This window comes from Mastigoproctus giganteus, chromosome 8 (assembly GCF_048544385.1).
Source record: "Mastigoproctus giganteus isolate SK-2022 chromosome 8, ASM4854438v1, whole genome shotgun sequence".
Taxonomy (NCBI): domain Eukaryota; kingdom Metazoa; phylum Arthropoda; class Arachnida; order Uropygi; family Thelyphonidae; genus Mastigoproctus; species Mastigoproctus giganteus.
This window is the reverse complement of record NC_143582.1, coordinates 227731096-227755840: the sequence shown is the minus strand read 5'-3', so window position 1 is coordinate 227755840 and position 24745 is coordinate 227731096.

Below are 24745 nucleotides of genomic sequence, written 5' to 3'. Positions count from 1 at the left end.
CTTAAGATGCGGCACGTTCATCCCCTAATGGATTGGGATGATAATCACCTCTTTCTTCCTATCGGCAGAGTTCCTGTATATCTTTTGATAGAACTTCATGAGCCGCCTTAGCAGTCTGTCTGCACTGTCAGAAACTTCATGCGAGACCGTGTAATTACGCCCAAGTCTGTTTTTTTTTATGTTTATCGCGTTACTAACCCTAAGACACAACTAAAAACATTAGACTCGAAACTGTGCTAGTTTCGCTGAGGAAAAACATGTGAAATCATCATCGAAACGTTAGCATCTTGAAATATTGTTTTTCTTGCATTTTTAGTATGGTTGCCGGTTTGTTTTGTACTTATAAGTAACGAAGTCGTGTTATTTAGATTTGCAACCTGAAATTTATTGTTGTCCTTTAGATATGCAGTTCAACTTTTATAAGCTTCTGACTTGGGAAAACAATCTTCTTGACGAGCATTTTGATTACAACTCCATTATGCTGTACGATGAATATTCATTCGCCAAGAACCGTCTTTTAAAGACAGTGTCGCCAAAGGTGCCTGGAGCAAAAATCCCAACGCAGATGCAAAACACGGATATGTCAGACAGCGACATCAGGCGTATCAACAGATTGTACAAATGCAACGGTAAGTGGGTTCCTAATGGTGGTTGTAATGAGAGAAATCCTTAAAAGTAAAACGCCAACTAACTTTTAAAGCCTCCTAATTATAAATAGATTCAGTAAGCTTTTCTGTTATAAATCCGTTGCTTTAAAAAGACACATCTGCGAATGCATGCTTTTTACCATTCACTTTGTCTTTCTCTTGTGCGTATGAATTACCAAATATATTCTAAAACTTTTTATTCTACAGGGCAAACACGTCCTACTCCATCCCCAATGTCTAAGTACTTCTGCAGCTTCGAGACAGACGAATGTGAATTTGCTCCTTTGGATGACATCCAATATGACAAGTTCACTAGACGACTTGTATCGCTGGGCGGAAGAACAGGTAAAGTTTGTTCAATAAGAAACTCTTCTATCATTAGTATTAGTATTAATAACGGCCGTATGGTGCAAGAAAGCCTATGGCTTATGCTGCACCAGCCAAAAAAAAAAAAAAAAAAAAAAAAATCCGAACAAAACAATGATAAAAACAAAAATTAAATAAATAAATAAATAATAATAATTAATAAATAAATAAAAATAATAAAATGAAATTAAAAATTAAATAAAAAGGAAATTAATCCTATCATCCTATGCGCTTCCCTTACCCGAAAGTACTATCCAGATGACCTTTGAATTTCCCCAAACTGTCGGCCTCTACCACCCATGAAGGCAACTTATTCCAGTAATTTATAACTCGCTGGCTAAAATAAAACTTCCTGCAGTCCAATCTAAACATTTCCCCGCGTAACTTGAATTTATGTCCCCTAGTTCTAGCATCATTTATAATCTTGAAAATTTTGTCCTCATTCATTTTACTGATGCCTATGGGAGCCTTAAACACCTCAATCAAATCTCCTCTAAGGTGTCTAGTTTCCAAACTCTGCAACCCACATATTCGAAGTCTTTCTTCATAAGGACGCCCTTTTGCCGATCTCACCAGGCGAGTTACCCTTCTTTGCACCCTTTCAAGAAGCTCGATGCCTTTCTTTAGGTGCGGTCTCCATACTTGAACACAGTATTCCAAGTGTGGTCTAACATAAGCCCACACTTGGAATACTGTATATAATGGGATTATCACGTCCCTATCTCTACTTGCAAAAGTTCGATAGATCATCGATAGGACACCATGGGCCTTCCTTGCAACCTGTTTACAATGCTCAGAGAATTTCATGTCTGACCGTATCGTAACACCCAAGTCCCTTTCCTCCAGTACTGGGTTTAGTTGAACTCCACCAAGTGAATAAGTTTTTTTGGGATTACTGTTTCCCAGGTGTAATACCTTACGCTTTGTTGGATTAAAGCACAGCTGCCATTTTTCTGACCATTCTTGAAGTCTGTCTAGGTCTCTCTGAAGAAGCTCAGCTTGACAGTGATCATTAACTACTCTACCAATTTTAACATCATCTGCAAATTTAGACATCACGCCCTCTATCCCTTCATCAATGTGGTTTATGAAAATTAAAAACAACAGTGGTCCTAATACTGATCCTTGGGGAACCCCACTTCTTACATCAACCCAATCTGAGGAATAGCCATTTATCACATCCCTCTGCCTCCTGCCCTGAAGCCATCCTTCTACCCATCAATGGATTTTCCCAGTGATTCTAACCTGTTCCAGCTTATAAAGCAACCGCTCATGTGGGACTGAGTCAAAAGCTTTGCTGAAATCTAAATAAACAATGTCGAAATTATTCCCTAAATCCAGCTCGTGAGTGACCCTTTCGAAATAGCGAACCAGAATTCTTAAACATGATTTTCCCTTTACAAAACCATGCTGAGTATCCTTGAGGATTTCAATTCGATCCAAATGATCCTGAATTCCACCCTTGATCATTGCCTCCATGATTTTCCCTACTACTGAAGTCAGACTGACAGGTCGATAATTTCCCACTTCACTTTTAGACCCACCCTTATGTATGGGAGATACATTTGCACTTTTCCAATCCAAGGGAATCTCCCCAGAGTCTAGTGATGCTCGCATAATTAGCCTCAGTGGTTCAATGCACTCGCTTGCCGCCTCTCTTAAGATTATAGGGTATATTCCATCAACTTCAGGAGCCTTACTGGTCTGTTGGTTCGAAGGTTTTTTTCATTAAATAATCTTGCAATATTTCAATATCATTAATTACATATTTTTTAACTTCGCTCCCACAATTTCCCATTGCCACAAAAGGCTTTTCATTTGTAAATATCGATGCAAAATAACTGTTGAGTTCATCTGCAACGGCAGCTGGTGTATTTATTACTATCCCCTTTCCCTTACGTAAAGGTCCGATCTGGTTTGTCCTTGCTCTTCTTGGCATTTATATATGTGAAGAATTCTTTATCCCCCCTCTTTGCTCTGTTTGCTAGTGATTTCTCATAAACTGCCTTTGCCTGTCGAACCTTTTCTGTGGCTCTATTACACATCGCCTTCTAGCTGTTATAGGCTTCAGTACTTTTTATTGTTCTGTAACCTTTCCATGCCACCTTTTTCTGCTCAAGTAATGGTGCAACTTCACTATTCATCCAACTTGGACCACTCCTCGTGGAGTATTTTTTTAATGGTATATACGCATTCAAGGCATCTGTGATTAATGTTTTAAAAGCGTACCACAGTTCAATTGTATTCATTCTCTGCGCGATATCTACCCAGTTAATCGAGGCCATGTAGTACCTTAAGGCATCGTAATTTCCTTTTCTGAAATTAAAACCTATTCCTTTGCCTTTTACTACTGCTACCTGTCTCTCTTCATTATCCACCGTAGAACTCCGTGATCACTTCCTGCTATTGGTTCCTCTACTGTCAGCCCTGTTATGTCATCTGATTCATGTGTGATGATGAGGTCTAGGATATTCTTTTCTCTAGTACTTTCCCTGACATGTTGATACAAATAACAGTCATCTAGTTGATTTAAAAATTTTGTTCCCCATGTCGAGTTTCCTTCCCATTTACTCCAATCAATTAGAGGCAAATTGAAATCACCCATAATAAGGCATTGACGCTTACTTGCCCATTCCATTTGCATGTAGAGGCTTTCGTCATAATCTTCACAATCACCTGGTCTGTAGATTACTCCTACTCGCATTGTACCTTTGTTTCCAACTATCTCACACCATACAGACTCTATACTAGCATGTGAAATGTCTGAATCCGGGAAAGCTATCGTCGCACTCAGGCTGCTTCTGATAAGAAGCATTACCCCACCACCCCTTCTATCTACTCTATCCTTCCTAAATACATTATACAAGCCGTACTGAAACTCATCATCCCCAATTTCCGGGTGGCACCACGTCTCTGTAAGCCCTACTATGTCCGCGTTACTTGTTTTAACCAGCAGTTCGAATTCGCTCATTTTATTGACGACACTTCTAACGTTACTGTATAAACAATTAAGATTTACTGTTCTTGTATATTTAACAACCCTAACACAACCCTTGAAGTTTTTTAGGCTCTCTTCCCTGATATTAGCTACCCGCTCACGTGAAACGTCTTTGGCCCCAGAACATCTAGATAATACGTCCAGTTGGGGTAACAGATAAGAAGATCATTTCAGAAGATGTGTAATACTGTGCTCTGAATAGTTCATATGGAGGAGGGGTTTAAGAAACCATCACGTCAAATGGGATAGGCCCACTATCATACACGAAGACAGTGGGACTTTTTAAATGATAGAGTTAAGGTTTCAGCAGCATGAGATATTACGTACTATAGTTTATTTATTCGTTCATTTTTTTAGAACATCGTCCCATCCCAAAATGGCGTCTGGGTCTTCATAATTTAGAAGTCACCTTCGCGGTTTTCAATATGAAGTTATATTATTGTAAAATATTGTAAACGTTTGGGTTGGAGGGAACGTTTCAAAATGTTTCCTCCAAATGTTAAAGAGTCGGCATACAGTTATGATACTGTTATATTTTCTTCTTATGCCATTTTTCCCAATTCGTGATGGATCCTGGGACCGAGGGTATGCGGTGGTCCGATTATTATGATCCCGCTCAAGTTGCTGAATCCTCGTGGATAGAGTTGATAGAACTGCCGTCCTCTCTGAAACGAGACGGAAAGACCTGAGTTCGATTCTCGTCAATAACGAGAATTTTTATGGGTCTTTTTCACAACATGGCTGAGTTAGTAGGCCTCAGGAGAGGGTAGCATGGTTTTTTCTCCCGGAAAAGGTTTTTGTTTCCAACAAAACAGAAAATCGACCACAGAACACACGCAATTTAGGGACAGTATATACTAAGCAATATGGCTTTAGTCCCTAATGTTCCCAAAACCCTACTTCTACAACAGGTTTCTGACAAACTGAATGAGAATTTTCATATACATTCACACATGAGGAAAGTTTAGGAAAGTGGATGCCAGAACTTTATCAAACAGTAACACGCAGCTAAATGTTTTGGTAATAAATGACAAGAAAATACGGATCTTTCCAATTATATTAAGGGAGGCAGCAAAAGAAAGTAAAAAACCTTTAGCCATAATTATGAGAGCATCCTTGGATTCAGGGAAGGTCCATGTATTCTGGAGATGTGCAAATGTATTCCCGCTTCAGAAAGGGGGATCAAAGGATGACACTAATAATGGAGTCACTGGTAAAACAAGTAATACAAGACCATCTAGATAAGATTCCACTTATAATTTAGACACAACATGGATTTGTTAAAGGGAAATCTCTTCTGACCAGATTGGATACTAAGATGCAGTCACGAAGGAACTGGATGCCAAAAATAATATTGGTATCATATACTTGTATAGGTAGGGATAGACGTCACGTGGTTGTTTGCCATTAAGATTATTACTATATTTAATACCGCTCTTATACCACGTGAATTTAATAATATAGTTTATTAAACTATTTTTCTAGACGACTATACTAATGAGACGTTTCAGCCATCGTATCGATACCCATCATCAGACCATGCTGTTGGGGGAACACAAAATTTACAAATATAAATATCTTAAAATATTGCAATTACAAATTGCGAATATGCAATTTATAATAGGTTAAGTCTAAAGTATTAACTTTTAATTGCTATTACAATAGAAATTAAATAATAGGCGCAGATTGCAAGGTTCCCCCTCCAGAAACTGAGATTTTTCGTCCAGAGAAACAAACAAATCAGCCATAGAACATACGCAATTAACAGACATAAGACACAGCACGGCAGATGAATTTAATTCTTCGGGTGGCCTAAAAATAATAGTTTTTTTTTTTTTTTTTGGTTTTTTTAAGTTATACTTCAGGTTCTTAATCGCTTTATTCTGTTGTTCCATGAGGTCTCTTAAGCCACTTTCTCCTTCTTTCAGAACTATGCTCAGTTTCTCCACGCGACTTCTGGTTGAGTTGGCGGCTCTTGGTCATCATTGTTTTTGTCTTTGTTAGGATATTCTCCAGCTCAGCCTATGATCACAAAGTTATCATTGGGACTACATAGGTTTTTATGGCTTTAATTGTGCCATTCAGCTTTGCTTTGAACCGTATGCCTATCACGCACGTCTTGATCTCCCTGTGTTATAATTGCTGAGCTTGTATTATAACCAGTTATTTTTAGGTCTCTACTCATGTCACTTTACCAGTCTGCAGCTGGAATTTTTGGTTGACTAATTTTTCCTGATGCAGTCTGTAGGTCTTGCATTTATTATTATAATTTCTACCCCAGGACGGCTATTATAATTTATACCCCAGGTCAAGATACCATTTACATTCTGGGCGAAATCAACAAGCTAATTGAACCTATTGAACATTGAATACAGAAGTTGATTGAATTGGTACCTTACCTATATCAGGCAATGTGTGTGTGTCCTGGAAAACGGCAACCTTGAAATTTATATTGAAAAATCCCGACAAGCCACCACAAATTCCAACCTCCTACCGCCCGATTGCCTTGCTCTCTGTAATGGCCAAGCTACAAGAACGCCTGCTCCTATTTCGCTTAACCGCCAGATATGAAGAACAAAAACTTCCAAGTGACAAGCAATTTGGATTCAAAGCAGGTAGCAGCAGAGAAATGCCATTAACAGTTTAATCACTCAAGCAACTCAGCCTTTAAGTACTCCCTTGCAATCATGGTAGACTTCGCTGGGGCCTTTGATCGACTATGGTGGCCCAGTGTTCTTCGGAGGCTTCGGCAATCAAATGTTTCCAACAACCTATACAACAGTTTAAGGTCATATTTAACTGGTAGAAAAGTCCAAGTTACCAACAGATTCCAGACAGTGACTAGGTACATCGATCGAGGCTGTCCGCAGGGCTCTGTGCTTGGCCCTTTCCTCTGGTCTATAGTCCTGGAGGAGTTCCTGGGCATGGACCTGGGAGGTGTTGAGCCCTTGGCCTTCGCGGATGGTTCTGGTCTTGGCGCATTATAGCCTTAGTAGCTGATGCGCCAATAAAACCGAAAAACCCAAACCCAAACCCTTCGCGGATGATCTTGTCCTTTTGGTATGTGCTAACACCAGGACGAACTTAGAGAAAATGGCAAATGGAGCACTGGTAAATTTCAGAACTGGGCAGCCCTGCACAACCTTACCATTTCAGGAGAGAAAACAAAGTCCATACTCCTTAAAGGCAGGCTACAAATCACAAGACCACCTACAATAAAATTAAACTTTATGCCCATACGGCTGCACGCTGATGTCAAGCTCCTAGGTATCTTCTTAGACTCGGGGCTTACCTTCCACCACCACCTAAAGTATCTAGCCAATAAAATTCAAAGGTACAGTGCTATGATAAGGCGGGTCAGCAGGGCAGACTGGGGGCTGAAGCACAAAGCTCTTACTCTGATATACCAAGCGGCATACGTGCCAATTGTGTGTTACGGTGACTCCATCTGGTACCGAAAAGCCATCCTAGCAAGAAATAAACGTAAGCTGGATTCAATCCAGAGATTCATGCTCCTTTCAATTTGCAGGGCATGCCGCACCGTCAGCACCCCTGCTCTGCAGGTATTAACTGGATGTCAGCCACTATACTTAGAAGTGGTTAAAAGAGGGCTTTTTTATCACTTAAGGAAGGGAGTTCCAACCCAACTGCTAAATTTTCAACTTGACACCACAAACGGCACCAGGCAGGAAAGACAACGGATAACCAAACATCTACAAGAGATATGGCAACATGACTGGGACACTACAACAAAAGGGGCCATCACAAAACGATTCTTTCCATCCATAAGTTCAACTCACCCAGAACCTCCACCCTGGTTTTCGCCTGGCCTCCATGTGACCTTTATCATCACCGGCCATGGATCTTTCCAACAAAAACTGACCGCCATGGGAATCGAGAATGACCCACGTTGCCACTGCGGCGAAGAGGAGTCATGGGGGCACCTCATGTATGAGTGCCCTAGCTACGACAACATTAGGCTTAAATTCCTCACCACAATACAGAGAAACCTTCGCAATCAAGAATCCACTCTGCTACTCGAGGAAGATACCTATAAGGCATTAACCAACTACGCGCAAGAAACATTTGCACTTAGGCGAGCTAAGATTGCAGAACTCAGAGCCCAAGAACTAAACCGAACCGGCGTGGGATAACTCTCCATTCCCCCGGAAAAACTCAGACATAATCATGCAAACCCTAATAGGGTTTGCATGAAAAATCAGGATCCATTGCAGGCACCATCCAAGGTGCGGGATGCTGGCACTCCTCGGAGTGCGGGATTTAAAAGTCATCGCAAACCCGAAATGGGTAGGATATACTGCTGGCATCGATCTAGGTGCGGGATTGCTGGCACTGACCTCAGTGCGGGATCTACAGGCACTATGCCATTGGCAATTACACAGGGGCACCTGTCCCCTGTGACTTTTAAACCCACACTCTTTCCTATACTTCGCCTAAATTAAGGTGGATTTATTCTCCCCTGTCAACCCACCCAAATTCATTATCCCTCAAATCCTCTCTTTTTCTATGCCCCCCCTCTCTCTCTCTCTCTCTCTCTCTCCTCTTTTTTTTTTTAATTTATTTAATTATTTATTTTTTTATTATTATTTTTAAATCTGTTACTTTATTTTACTTATTTTTTTTAAATTAATTAATTAATTTATTTATTTTTTTATTTAATTTTTTTATTTTATTATTATTTTTATTTTTTATTTCTTTTTTTATTTATTTATTTATTTTATTACTATTTTTATTTTTTTATTTCTTTTTTTATTTATTTATTTTATTTATTTATCTATTTATTTATTCATTTTTTTTTTTTTTTTTTTTGTCTCCGTCAGGAAGCTCAGGAAACCCTGGCGGAGGCCAGCCAGAGTATAATGGGCAGCCTGGCTCACCTCCCAGTGGTGGTGGCGGGCAACGTGGGGTTCCCTTAGGGGCCTTGCGGCTAAGCAGCCAGAGACAGAACAACAGAATACAGCACAACTCTGTCACAAACCAGACACCACACTTTTTCTGGCTTTTACAGAGATTCTGTAAATTCTTCACAAAGTACCATGGTGCAGATGTGGGAAACCACCGGTGGCGCCTTCCACAAAACACTATGCCACTATGTACTTTGTAGACTCCATAAGGCAATGAGTCCTCAGTATATAGTGTCTGTAAATTACATAAATTCAGTAATCGAAACCCTGCTTGTTGGTGAGAGAAAACTGCGTTTGATGTGGAAAAAAAAAAAACACAATTTTCTCTGCGATTGACTGTCTCAGTCACATTATTAGAAAGTCCATAAATAATTCTTGCTTCATCAAGCAGATTCGAATTCAGGCCTTTTCCACCCGGCGTGGGACTAAGATAATTATAGTAACTCTGAAGTTCCGAGGTTTGTAGCTTTTAAATACATATATAAGAGAGCTAATGTGTAGGATGATGTTGCTTTAACATCACATAGCAACTTTATAGCTGCGTACCACACTTTGGGAAACCGTGAATTAGAGGGTATAGGATAGGATTATACGAAAACGCAAGTAAATCTGCTGGATGACAAGTTGCAGTAACAATACCTCCATAGGTAAGCGGATGCGAAGTACAAAAGTTTAAATCCACACGAAAATGGGATTAGGGACTAATTAACTCTGAGCACATTTATTAGATCAGACAAAACCTGTGTGGGACTATGGGGCAGGCAAAAGAGATTTTAATTGACATTAGAATCACAGGCATAGATTAAATACATCCAAATGTCTTTTTCCCATCCCACTGTATGCTTTACTGGTTTGGTAGTATTTCCCATAGAGCAACCTGCAAGTGCGTTTCTCAGTAATGAATACTGGCCCTTGAGACAGCTGAAACAGGGCCGCAGATCAACCTTTTGCTATCTCCAACTCCAAAATCCCTCCCAGGAGACAGACAGTAACTATACGAAACATTCTCACATTAGCCCAACTGCTAACAGGAAGATTGCTTACAGCATGCGTGTTTGTTTGGACTCTCGTCGTGCATCCTATCCCCCAAGAATGTTGATACAAGTCCTCCTCTTCGCAGTCAAAGTTTTCAATCAACTAAGAATCGAACAGAAGAAGTCCTGAAACAACATAACCTAAAAGTTTCAAGTTTTACTCAACACTATCTCATTCAGTTTTATTGACCATCTTTTGAATAAAAACCAGCCGCTAAAGAAACCTGTTTTCGTGGCCTTAGTCTACGAGGGTTTTTTGTGGAAAGGTTAGAGTAAGAAGATCAGTATGACACCACGGTATGTACATTTTGAAGCATTCAATTATGACATTCTTATTAAAACATGATCATGTTTCAACTTCAAAAGATATACAGACGCATAAATTCAACATTAATTAATTTTAAATGTAATTTTATATATCTACATGTATATAAATTTTCAGGGGGTGAATAACCTATGGATTACGTAACTACTTTTTTCTTGTTGCAGTTCAGTTCCAACGCCATAAACAAATTGGTTCCCTGTTTAAATCATGTACTGTATTTCAAACGTTTTGTGTGGAGTGATTTTTTATTCATCATACAATTTTATTGATCTGAAGAACACGAAATATTGTGTGAAAAGAAAAATTGAACCTTGAACTGCAGTGGCTCGACAAAAAAAACTGCATCACTTGTGAATTTTTCAAATAATGTGTTTTGCGCTGCATTGTGGGTTGCAGAAATGTTCGCAATGCCATTGTTAGATGGGATATATATCTCTGTGAATGAAATAAATAAAAATACTCCACCTCATATACCTAATTGCCAAAATGTCTTTCCAAAGGGTAAAATGCGTAATTAATGGAAATATGAGAAATCATGACAACCAAACATACATTTTATTGCATTTACGTGTACAAACTGAAATTACGAGTTAACGTAATAGTATTATGTTCTGTAAATCAGCAAAATAAGTCCTCAATATTTTGTTATTCTTCCTTGAGTTGCAATTACAGCCATGCAACTATCTGTCTGGCATAGAGTTAATCAACTTCTGGATATACGGTTGCCCAATTTCGTGGTACCGCACCCTTACAATGCTCTCCTGCAGCTGAATCTTACTTGTTGGCTTCTTCTGGCAATTTTAGACAGCATTATGTACCAGCAAGTTTCAATAGGGTTCAAATCTGGACCAGTCCAATACTGTAATGCCAGCATTTCTGAGGTGTGACTGCATCTGAAGAGAGAAAAACGAGAGAAAACATTGGCATAAGTATGTTTTAAGCTTGTTGGGTCAACAAAGGCTTGTTCTTGAGCCGATAGGCATGCAGACCACATTCCGAAAGCCGTCTTTGGATAGTTCGTGCACTTGTTTCAACACTATCTCAAAGTCCAGTTTTAAATCAGGAGCACTAGCATGGCGATTAGAAAGGCATAGCCGTTTCAAATATCGATCTTGGGAAGGCGTAGTCACTCTCGAATAGCCTGATCCAGTTCTTCTATTCACATCATGCTTTAATTTCAGCACCCGGAGTACTGTTGACTGGTGACAGCCAATTTTATCAGCTATAGCACGCGTAGAAAGCTCTTCGTGGGACACAGCAGCAGCTACACTTTTTTTTTTCTTGGTGTGAACTGAACATATGGAGCTATGCTTATACCTTCGCAAAACAGGATACTAATGAGCGTGTATACCCTTCCAACGCAGTATTTATAGAAACGGCTAATGCAACACCTTGAAATTACCGTCTGATGCAATATAAGCGTTATCTGACGCAATACCTTTGTTTGCGACAAAAAATGACCGTAATCTAACAATATCTTATACGCTTCACCCAAATGTTACTTTTTTATGGTGATGCTGTGTTTTTGTCCGACAATATACATTTAGCAATGATGAAAAATGCATGCCACAACATTGACGCATTACGGATAAATGTGGAGGACATATTCAGAAACATGTTGAATATTCCTCCTCGTTTATCAGTAATATGTCTCAGTTGGAGGGTGAAGTTGCGAAGAACATGCTTCAACGTTTCCTCCTACATAGAAAAACTTTATGTTCGATCGCTTACTTTAGCGCAGATTAGGTTCGTGTAATCTTCTGCAACGTTCTGTCTTTCGGCAAGAGATGAAAATCAGATGGATTTAAATCAAGGGACAAATGAGGCCACGCCAATTCTTTGCGATACGCCTCAAGATAGCAGTTAGAAACCGCCCTGTTGTCAAAAATTTCATATAAGATTCAGAAGAACCCCGGAACAACTCTTTAATGTTGTCAACCAAAAGGTTTGTTGGTACGAAAAGTTCGAAGCTTGACATATTGCAAAGAAAAGAAATGGTATGATGAAAATTCCTATCGTCATTAACTGGGTCTGAACTCAGGTCACCACCCTCCCCACACCCGGTTCGGGGAGGGTGGTGATTATATCAACTATGGTACTCACGAGGGCATTTTTCTCAGTGAAGGCTCAGGGTACTTTCGGCAATGTAGGGTAAAATATAACAACAGCAATATGAATAATGGAGTTATTTTGTATTTAGATAATAAGACCTTATCTTCTTACAGGATTTGTTATGGTGCTGGATACCTTAACTGCTTATCGAGGTCGGGCATTCTTGTACAGCCGCATGTTTGAGATTCAGTTTGCTCGGAAGCTATGTGCATCTATCGATGTCTTCACAAGCGGTCTCTGGTCTCTTTCTATAACTGCATTTGATCTACGCGGCCGACAAATTGCCAGCTCTATACAGACACAAGGACAGTGGAAGAAAATAGAGGTTTCATTCACAGCTAGGGAGGACAGAGTGCAGGCAAGTATTTCATTTTTACTCCACGTACGCTTGATAATAACAATATCTCCTTGATATAGATTTAAAAAATAAATTAATTAATTAATAAATCTTTATTGTACAAAAGAACTAGTACGACAACCCGTCATAATGAGACGATGAGGCTTTTACAGGGTACTTTCGGCAATGTTGTGTAAAATATAATAACAGCAATATGAATAATGGAGTTACTTTGTCTTTGTATTTAGATAATAAGACCTCTTCTTACAGGATACGCCATCTTCTTACAGGAGGTGGTTATTAACGGACATGAATTAAAAAGAAAGGATAATATGTTTATAAATCTAAATCAGTATTAGAAATGATGAGAATTTGCTCTCCATAGCAAGAAGGTTTTGTCTTGGACGTAGCTGTGAAAGTTTCTTCATAGTTAGTGGTGGTGGTGGTGGTGGTAGTGGTGGTGGGGGTTTCCTGGCTTAAGAGTTTAACAGGAAATTGAAATAATAGCAGAATATAGCAGTAATAATAGTAGCATCGAAACTGTGATAAGAATACTACACGACTGGTAAAAGGCTCACAAATAACAGTTTCAGACAATCAGAAAGGGTAAGATGTCTTTCATTGCCATTCACAGCAGCTAATGGAAAATCGTGAGAGGGAATGCTGTAGACTGGAGGTAATTACAAAGAGAAAATGAGGCCATCGTTTAGCGTCCTGTGCCCTCATAGACGAAGAGTCTCCTATACTTAACGTTGGAGGCAAATACATGAAGTTGCCGCCCACCTGTTGAATTCTATTCAGATATTGCGAAGTCACAAATCTATCGGAAAGGACGAGTCTGTTCTTTTGTGCCAAAAGTGATCGTAAGCATCGTGGAAGGTCAGACCAGCACAGAAATCCCATATGTTAAAATTACAATTGGCTCCTGAGAGAATTTTTTTCCGTGAATTATAACACTACACTGCATTTTGAAATATTTCTTTGATGTTTTTTCAGAAAAGAGTGTTTCTGATTCGTTTTCTTATAATAATTTCAAAAATGACTTCCGTTTGTTTTCATCACGTCAGGTTTCTTCAACAATGACGAAAGAAAATTTGATTTTTCACAAATTTTTATTAAATTTGGCAGAATTTATGTGCTGAAATTAAAACAAAATTCTGCCACTTTTACCAGACTTTTATATCTAAATACATGTTGAAAAACTATAAAAACGAAAATGTAGTAAAAAATCCACTAAATGCTCACCTTTCATTTTAAAAACTGATCTATGATAGGTGAAACTTTAGTTTCTTTGATTTTCTTGCAGATCCTTCTATTTTACAGTCTCTCTTCAGCATCCAGCAATAGTCAGCCATGATATTGGCGTTCCACCTTTCCTGATACCTCATCCCCAAGTATTTAATATCCTTGCGAAATATCTCACCCTACTCTTTACTAACACTTCCTAGATTTTCTGGAATCAGTCGATGTGGGAGTGTAAAAAATGTACCTTGACACTCATGTTGCAGCCCAGCTCCTTGAAGTTTGCCAACATATTTTCAAGTCTATTCTTGTAGTCCTGGTTGTTCCCTAAGAATTTTTCAACAACGTATCTGAAGCTAATCTTACTGTGTTTCTCCTTCATTCATAGCTCTCTCAAAATCACGGTCCCTCATCATTTTCGAATTTGAGGTCCAACAAAAATACGTTGTTTTTGCTTCTCTTGGGTTATCTGTGTTAATTTAGTAGAAATGTAGTTGAAGACGGGACTTTCCTGAGGTAAAGCTTTCACAAACTGTTTCATCAAACTCTGTTTGATGAAATAGTGGTTTATGAACAATGTTCTTTGATCGAGGCAACAAACTGCACCTCTTTGGCCAGACATTGACATCCCTGCGTTTGCTCCTTGCCCGATTGTCTTACTTCCACAAAAAAGCAAGGAATTTTTGTGTGGGCACATTGCTGTGTTAATAACATGCCTATCGTTTTAAGTCAGCACAGACCAACCAACCGTGTTCTTCATACGTATTATTTGCCATAATAATAGAAAGAAACCCTGTGCATTTGAAAGACACTTACAAGTTCTTGTGGGGGTTGTTCATGCCTATTGTGGGGGTTTGGTGTATTATTGTTTTTCTTGGTTGCCCTAATTTTCTTTATATTTTAATTATTGTAATTTATCCCCTTTTTTATATGTATATCCCCGTAGTACAATCCTCCCACTTAGCATCTGACTTGTTTGTTCTCAGAAGATTACCAGACCCAAAGGGGACCCCAATTATTTTAGGTATTTTTCTACCGGATTGGCTGAGTTTCGGAATGACAGACTCCAACACATGAATGTAAAATAAAACAATGTTTATTAACTTATCATACAGAGACTAGCAATGGTATTTAGTCAAACTATATTTGGCTGGTGGCTTGTTATTTCATTAACCTTTATATGTGTAAATATCTTGTTCAAACTCAATTGCCTCATCATCAGATATCCTATTCTAATACACATTATTATTCATTATGACATGGTGTCTCTTCATGTTCTTTACAGGGACTTCAATAGGTCGTGTCATACACTTTACATAGATTCTTCCCACTCTTCTTCTGAACAGTCTGTATAATAAACCAACAACTACCCGCCAATGAACTGGCTCACAAAAACCTTCAGAGTTCGTGTCTCAATTTGTAAAAAAAATTGCATTTATTCAATCAGACACCCTTTCTGCAATCCGGTCAACAGGAAATATTAATCAATTCAATTTAACATTACCCTTCAGAACAGTTAATCCTCTATACCTTTATATATCACTTATTAATGAGCCCCTACTCAAATCAGAAATACTCTCCACCAATCAACTCATAATAAATTGAAATTTCAACCTTCAATTTCATACATATTATAAAAACCTTTCCCAACCTTAAACAATTCTCAGTTATCTAATATACCCTCTCCTTCCAGCAAGCATTTATATGAGGAGCTTCACTCCAAATTATAGGCTGCGTCCGTCTTAAATACATTACCCGTTTATTCATATATTCATTACTTAAATATACACATTTTTCTCCTAAAGTCCTCTCCTTAATAAATTAAGTACACCTATTTCGGTAAACTCTCTAGCACTTACGTGTTTGGCCTGGAACTTCCCTCTCTGCTCGGCTTCCTTTCATATCGGTCATTCAGGTACTGGAATGCGGGGGCGCTCATTTGGGGATCTCGGTGATCATGGTGTTTCCCTACCGGGTACTGCACGGCTGGAATCAATCAGTGTCGCGTACTCTTTACCGGTCAGCATTTTTTCTTCCGTGGATAGAGGGGTTTTCGAGTAGGTCAATGGTTCGACCACTCATTCGACTGGCTTTGCCTATATGATTCTCAGGGCGTGATTCTACCTTCTTCCTCACTATGGCTTCCATGTGTACAGGTGAACATTCCTACGGGCTGTCGGGATATGCAGAATTTCTATCACTGCTTCCATCTATCTCAGGTCTGCAGCTATCACCCAAATTAGACTACTGCTCTGCTTAGTATCGTTCTCCAACTCCTTCAATTCATTCTCCAGACCGCTCCGTGAACTTCTTCAGCCTCCTCCGAAAACTTCTTCCGATTGCCACGAAAACTTTTCCAGAATGCCACGAACTTCTTCAGAATCTCCCTCTCAAAATTCCCTCTCCTTTCTTCCTGGCCAATAGGAGATCTGCACATCCCTTTTCCTGTGTTCTCATTTGTCTCCTCTCCTCTTCCGTGGGCGGGTCTTCTTTACTCTTTGTGCCCCAACTTCCGTGAACCTCGAACATACGAGAACAATCTAGAAAGAGAGGCGAAAGTTCCGGTCAGCTGAGAAGCGTCACAGCTCCTCCCGTGACCTCACGCGCGCACACCTGGTGACGTCGCCCACCTCTAATAGCGTTTCACCGTGAAATCTTTAAGAGGGCCAGCTTAAGCACTCCTGGCCCTTACTATGGTGCATCTGCTTCTGTCTTAATGGGGGATTTGTCATGGTATATTACTTTCACTGACTCGTCAAAGAACTTCCATACAAACAAGCTACTACTAAACAGAGAGTGACTGGAAGGTATTTTTGAATTCCAGTGTTTCTTAATCCATGTTGTTTTTACCAGAAAACCACTATTCGTATTACAGTTAAATTCACATAATATTTAACAAATTTTTTTATTAATTAATGTAAGGACGGGTCCTTACATTCTCTTATATTTCTTTTAAATGGCACTTTACCCACCCGGCAGGCACTTTACCCACCCGGTTAGCCCGGTCGGCACACAGTGAACTACTGGAATTGATCCATATTTATTTCCATTTGTGGAGAGCACTACACCTTTAAGACTCCTTTTTGATGAGTCAATACAATGTCTCCACTGTGTAGGACTGAAACTAATTCCTAAATAGTTCATTAAGTCATTGATATTACTGCAAAAAAAAAAAAAAAAAACATAGAATCGCCTTCAGAAAAAGTACGGGAATAGTTTTCATTCTAAGTGTCTGAACCATGAGAAAATCGTTCCATGTGCTAGAAGGCTTTTTGACTTAAATTTAAAACCAAAGAGTTTTGCAGCTTCCTTTAGTAAATTAACTCTTACAGATCATTGCTTTCATTCTGTGAAAACAGGACTCAATATTTCCAGACGTGTAGACTTTTTCAGCACTTTTTGCTGCTACTTTCTCCAATATAAGTGAAAGACATGAAATGGACAGGTTATCTCCATGTGGGAGTGGATAGCAGATGGAATATCAGGATACACAGTGCCCTTCTTACTCTTTCCACTGTATCCCTCAACATTAACTAAGCAAAAGTAACTGTCATCACAATGGTTTGCAGGCTCCCGACAAATCACGGGAACTGCAAATGGCACAGCCTTCTTTTTACCATTTTCCCACAATCTCAATACTTCAACACAGGTTCGACAAACTTTATAATAATAATAAATTCTTTATTGCTGATAAGTACAGAATTTGTACTAGAGACAATAATATTCATCACGGCGACATGGCCAGGAGTTTTACATTATAAATGAGATTAATTGGCAAAACAAATTTTACCGCTACATGGAAATTAGCATTAGTAGAGGCATTTGATGCAAGAAAGCAAGCTTATGCAGCATCAGCCAAAAAAATTAAAGTAAAATAAATAAATAAAAAATAACCACTTCCACTTCACCCCTCCGTTCGTTCGAAATACCTGTCCAGCCGAGCCTTCAACGTATTTAGGCTATTAACTTCCACGACAAGGGATGGAAGTCTATTCCACCAACCAACCACCCGCTGGTTAAAAGGCAAATTTCCTCACGTCTTTCCTCAATTTGAATTTATGCCCTCTCAGGTGATTATTCTGAGCAAGAGGAAAAATCCCATCAGCATTGAGCATGCTCAAACCATTCAATGCTTTATACACCTCTATCAGATCACCTCGCTGGTGCCTAGTCTCCAGACACTGTAATTTGCAAAACATAAGCCTTTCTTCGTAAGAGCACCCCTTTGTTCCATTCACTAATCTTGTTGCCCTTCTCTGTACTCGTTCCAGCAACTCTACATCCTTCTTGAAATGAGGCCTCCAGACCTGTATACAGTACTCTAGATGTGGCCTGACCATTGCCTTATACAAGGGAATAATCACCTCCTTATCCCTGCTGGAAAAATTCCTATATATCATTGACGATACACCATGAGCTACTCTTGCAGACCGTCTGCACTGCTCAGAGAACTTCATATCTGCCTTATTATTTATTATTATTAGTAGAAATTATTAGTTACACAAAATTAAACATGTAAAAATGAAATTATAATAATGAAAATATGAGGACTGACGTCATGTGGAGGAAATTATCCCAGTTGCACAGATGTAATCCACTCGATGAGCATGTGACGGTATTTGTAGTCGGTAGCCAATTTCTGAAGGTCGACTCCAAGACGGATCAGTGCCTGAATTTCGGGGAGTGCCTGAGCAGGTAGGAACCGACTACACAGTTTCAGCCGGTTGTATTTGAGGGTTATTGTGGGCTCTGACCTCAAGGATGGTGGAGGATTGTGCCACTGACAGAAATTCCTGATGTTTGGGACGTTTATCACTCCTGTGTACATTTTTACTGAAATCATTAAACGCCTGCTGTCAATTAACCTCGGGAGCCTGGGTACATTTAGCTGCTCAGCCATGTCAGTTGTTCTCAATTGAGGGGGTCGGCGATACTTATTTGTGGCCCATTTCAGGGTCCAGTATTCACACGAGAACACCGGTTTTTGAAGTGAGGGCGACGCAGATGCCCAAATCTCAGCAGGGTATAAAATAGCCGGATAAACAGTGGTTTGAAGATATCTGGTAGTGGTTGCGGCATCATTTCAATGAAGTAAGTGTGTTTCGCTCTCCAGCGTAGGGTGCTAAATCGTTTCAGGAAGTAGTCTGTGTGAATATTAAATTTCAGCTTCGGATCAAAATAGACAACGAGATCTTTATGGCAGGTAACTACTGGGATGAAAGTACCTAAAACTGAAGGTTGAATTATTGTTGGTTGATGTTTCAGTGAGTAAATCATTATTGCAGATTTTGAAGGGTTAAAGTTTAAGTTAAACATCTTCAAGTAAGTTGAAAGGGCGGTCAAGTTCTCTGTGATGGAAGACGTAATTGTCATTGGGTTTCCAGACGGTGGGATTAATGTAAGAAACTTTATATCGTCGGCATATATTATAGCATCATCCCGAGGACTCATGAAAGGAATCAGAATGGCTGAGAAGAGAAGGCCAGACAGGACACCACCTTGTGGGACTCCTGCATTATATGGAGCACATTGTTTATCTCGACTGCCGAGTTTCACTCCAAAATACGCACAATACACATTTATTACAAATTCTGTAATATCTTGAGAACTGCATCACTTCCACAAATATAGAAAAATAAGTTTGGATTGTTCAAGAATTTACGTGAAGGCATTTTACGTTGTTTTTGCTTCTCTTGGGTTATCTGTGTTAATTTAGTAGAAATGTAGTTGAAGACGGGACCTTCCTGAGGTAAAGCTTTCACAAACTGTTTCATCAAACTCTGTTTGATGAAATAGTGGTTTATGAACAATGTTCTTTGATCGAGGCAACAAACTGCACCTCTTTGGCCAGACATTGACATCCCTGTGTTTGCTCCTTGCCCGATTGTCTTACTTCCACAAAAAAGCAAGGAATTTTCCTTGCAAGGAAAAAAGCAAGGAATTCAATTTTCAGCACATTTTTGACACAGGTTCGACCCTCAAAAATAAAGTGAGCTCACACTGATGGACACTGCTGCATGGAGCTCTCAAGGTCAAGAAAGAAATGACGGAATGGCGTAGTGGACCTGTCGAGGTGTACGCTCCATGATTTGAGACGAGACAGTTGAGAGTAATATTTTCTACAGAAGTTTTAGCAGAAAGCCATTCTGGAAGTCTTTACTGTTTAATCTTTTTGGGAAGTGGCTTGACGAATAATAATTACAGATAGATCAGAAACCGGAACTGGAATATTTGAGATTTGAGTGGTTCCTAATAGGGTTCATTTTTTATTTTGTTTTTAAATTACTTAGAATATCAGTTGGAATTTCAATTCTTTTGTTTAATTAAGTATATAATTAGAATTCAAAAATGTAATGGTGAAAAAAGTACAATTTACATTAACATTCCTTCTTGTTGCTGTTTCAGTTTGGTTTCTCCGCGACGCATTTTGGAAGTGGCGTTGGCTCAATAGCTATCGATAACTTCGCTTTGGAACCATGTTAAGGAAAGTTCATTCGTCATTCTCAAAAGTTAACACGTCATATTGTATAACTCTCTTTCGTCTGACTATTGTTTCTTCCATTAAGTGTATCTTTCGATTGTATTCTCGTGAAAAGCAATAAAGAGCACCAATAGAAAGAAAATATGAATACATGCCAGAAGACTCAAGTTTCTTATATACGTATACTTCAGTGTTATATTGATTATTAATAGTCTCAGGATCATGAGTTACTCTTAAACAGGTCACGGGTATAATTTGTTCACCTCTCCCATCTTCAATACAAATTGATGGAAAAAGTAATTTTTTAAAGACCCTACTAATTTTACATGATTATAAAAGACAGAGATTTGTTTAAACGACGTTTTCTCGAAATACATTTATGTACATTTTAGGATTCTGACTTGAATAATTAACAAAAACGTAATGTTTTTGCAGTGTACAGTTTATGCAGAAAACTTAATTTCCTGAAAAAGGAAATAAGAGGTGATCTAAAGAATAATTATCTTCAAAGACCTTTAGTAATTCCGGTAGAACATCTAGTGCATACACGAAGTCACTCTCCAAGAAAGAAAGATCAATTTCAAGAAGCACTGAAGTATGAAAAGAAATAAAGTTGTGGTCCAATTAGTAAATCTAACTCACACTATAAGTCATTCAAATAAAATAGTTGTGACCATTCTAGCAGGGCTAAAACGCGGTGGTGAAAAACAGAGTTCATTTTGAATTCTGGGGGTGGTTAAGGAGTTATATTACAAAACATGTTTGGTTTAAAATATTCTCCAATTCAGATTGCACGAAACGTGAAGAAATCTCTTAGAAATAAGGAATCCCCCGCCAGACTTAAAATATATACAGATCTCTAAAATAGATGGCGCTATTTGTCTTTTACACAAATTAAAACCAAACGTAAACGTCTAATTGCAAAGTTACAGTAGAGGTCACTGAAAAAGTCGCAGCACTTACAGGAAAGAAGGTTCCTCTAAAAAAAGCTGGAAAGAAAGTCCTCTTTCCATGTCAAAACAATTACACAAAAAACGTGTGTAACAGGGTGTGAACTCGGAGGGGGACCTTCTTGAAGTGTCTGAAGAGGAAATCTGTTCTGAGCTAAAATCGAAAGCAGTGATAGCTACCAAATGAATATCTGTACCTAGGAATTGGAACCTACTCTCCAGTTGAAACCTAATCCTTACTTTAAATTCACCGACGTCTTTGAATTCAATTACTGATAGGTACGTGCACTGCCCAGTAAGGACCATATGTACATAACCAGCTAAGAAATTTTCAGTATCAAAAATATGGACACTTGCAAATCGCCTCGTTCTGCGCTTGCATGCACTTCATGTGTGCAAAGGATAACGAATTTGCGGTCTATTCATCTAAAATCCTAAATATATTAACTGGGGAGTATTTGCATTCGCTCAAGCAGGCGAAAAGAGGAAAAGGAGATAAGAAGAGATTAAAACCGGTGTTGAGTGTATGATATCAGCAGGGAAGAAAAGCGGTGAAATCTATAAATAGCAAGAAATCTTCGTATGTGCAAAGAGGAGATGATATAAACCGAAATGACTGTTCCACATAAAGAGTCATTATCTCCATTGCACGCTATTTATTAAGCCAACAAAAACCTACCCATAAAGAACATCAACTAGCACCGTTATATTAGTACCTCCTACTGCACCTTCTCCACAAAACCTGGTGGTAAAGGGGAACCTTTAAAAACTGAGATACCTCTTGCTGAAAAACAAGAAGAAATGGATGTCGAGGTAAAGGAGCTACCAACGACCCAGTCTGGAGTTATTTGAGGAGGCATAAAAGAAACAGGAAGTTTCCATTCTTCTTAAAAAAGATAAATTGAAAACTGAGAAAACTAAGCCCTCAACAGTTCGAAAGCCGACCGAAGGATCCACCAAGCTGAGTAATAGCCAAATTCATTCAGTTAAATTGCCGTGGATTCCGACCTAATGCTGACGACATTAAGGTCCTGCTCCACAAGCCAGTTCGTATTTGCTAGATCTGCTCATTTGCCTTTAGATACGTACTGTATGTAAAGGCAAATGAGCAGATATGTCTGGGGTACTATTCGGTTAGACTCAGGTAGGCTATAGGACCTCCCTAATGGGGCCGCTTTATTTTTATTTCATTTTTTAATTAAATTTTGCATTTCCCCCTTTTCCCAACAAATGACACAGCTATCGGTTTGTGTGGCTCGCCAGGTGGCGCTCTTATTATATATTTTGATTATAAGGGTATAATTTTTAATTAGACTCATTAAAAATCAAATCAGTTTCAGTTCGATTTTTTCCTGGGAAATGGCAGCTTTCTGCTATCTTTAAAAAACACAGTAGACTTGAGTTTGATTTTATTCAACTTCTTAAGAAAAGATTAATTTCGTTGTTATATATGCTTAAGCTGTTTGGGTATTCTGCTCTCTTGATTGTATTCATTGACTTCAGATATGTATTTTCTCGGAAATGTGCTCAAAGTCCAAAGAACCTTGTTGTTTATTATTCTGCTCAGGTAGTTGACAAACTGAATGAGGATTTTCCATCAACGTTGACACGAGGAGTTATTTAGGAGGGGAATACCGAAAGTTTATCATACTCAAACAGGGAGCTAAAGGATTTTGTAATAACTGAGAGCAAAGTGGAGAAGAAATTGTTGAAGATAAACACAAGAAAGGCACCTGGGGTGGATGGGATCTATCCAGTTATATTAAAGGAGGCAGCAAAGGAAGTAAGCAAACCCTTAGCCATAATTATGAAAGATTTCTTGTAATCAGGGGAAGCTCCCCACGGACTAGAGATGTGCAAATGTTTCCCCAATTCACAAATAGGGACCAAATGGTGACACGAGTAATTACAGACCTGTTAGTTTAACTTCTCTTCCGGGGAAAATAATGGATACACTTGTTAAAAAAGCATTGAAGGATCATCTAGACACGACTTCGGTTATAGCTTGGACACAGCACGGTTCTGTTAAGGGGAAGTCTTGTCTGATCAATTTGATTGGATACTATGATGTAGTTACAAAGGAACTGGATACAAAAAAATTGATATCATATGCTTGGATTTCAGGAAAGCGTTTGATACTGTAACAATGGAAGATTACAGTACTGTACAATTTGGAGCAGTGTGGAATTAAGGGCAAGATGCTGCTATGGATAAAGGAAAGGTTCAGTGGAAGAACAAAAGAGAGTGGTAATCAATGGACAATGCTCTTTGTGGACTAATATTATTAATGGAGTCCCCCAGAGTTCGGTGTTGTGCCCATATTTGTTTTCTATTTTCATCAATGATATTGATGAAGGTATATCAGGCTTATCGTCAAAGTTTTCAGATGACACAAAGGTTGGCAGAGTTTTTAATGACAGTAATGTCAGTACGCTACTGCAACGGGATCTAGAAAAGTTCGGGAGATGGGCTGAGAATGGCAACTGAAGTTTAACATTGGAAAATGCAAAGTACTGAATATGGGTAACCCAAGAGTAACGTACTAACTGTGTCGTTCAACAATCAGAGTAATGGCGAATAAAAAAGATCTGGGGTTAATTGCGCAATGAGATATGAATTTCTCTGAGCAGTGCAGACCGATTTCCAGGACAGCTTATGGCGTTTTGTCAATGGTACACAGGAATGTTTCTAGCAAGGACAAGGCGGTGATAAGGATGTGGAGCTGTGGAATGAGTGTACAGAAGAGATTGGTAAGTTGAACAAAGGGTTGCTATTACGAAGAAAGGCTAAGGTACTGCAAATTGCAGCGTCAGGAGACTAGGTACCTGGGAGGTGATCTGATTGAGGTGTATAAGGCTTTCAATGATTTGAGAAAGCTCTAAGGTGATGGGATTCTTCCTCTTGCCCAGATTAATCGCCTGAGGGGACATAAATTCAAATTGAGGAAAGACAGTTGTAGAATAGACATGAAGAAATTTATTTGCCTTTAGCCAGCGAGTGGATGATTGCAGGAACAAACTTCCATTCGTTGTTGTGGAAATTTATAGCTTATAAATTCAAGGAAGAAGTGGACAATCTTTTGGAGCGAATGGATGTGTGAAATGTGATTTTTTTTTTAACGCTGATGCTCTTTAAGTTAGCAAGCTTGCTTTCTTTCATCATATGCCTCTACTAATGCTATTGCTAATGCTAAATTTTATGGTTATCTGTAGACTTATATTCCACAAAGAAATTCATAAATTTCCAATTACTATTTAGCGTCGTGATTTTACTGATCTTTGATTTGCATTAGCATTGATTAGCATTAGCATTAGCAAGGGCACATGAT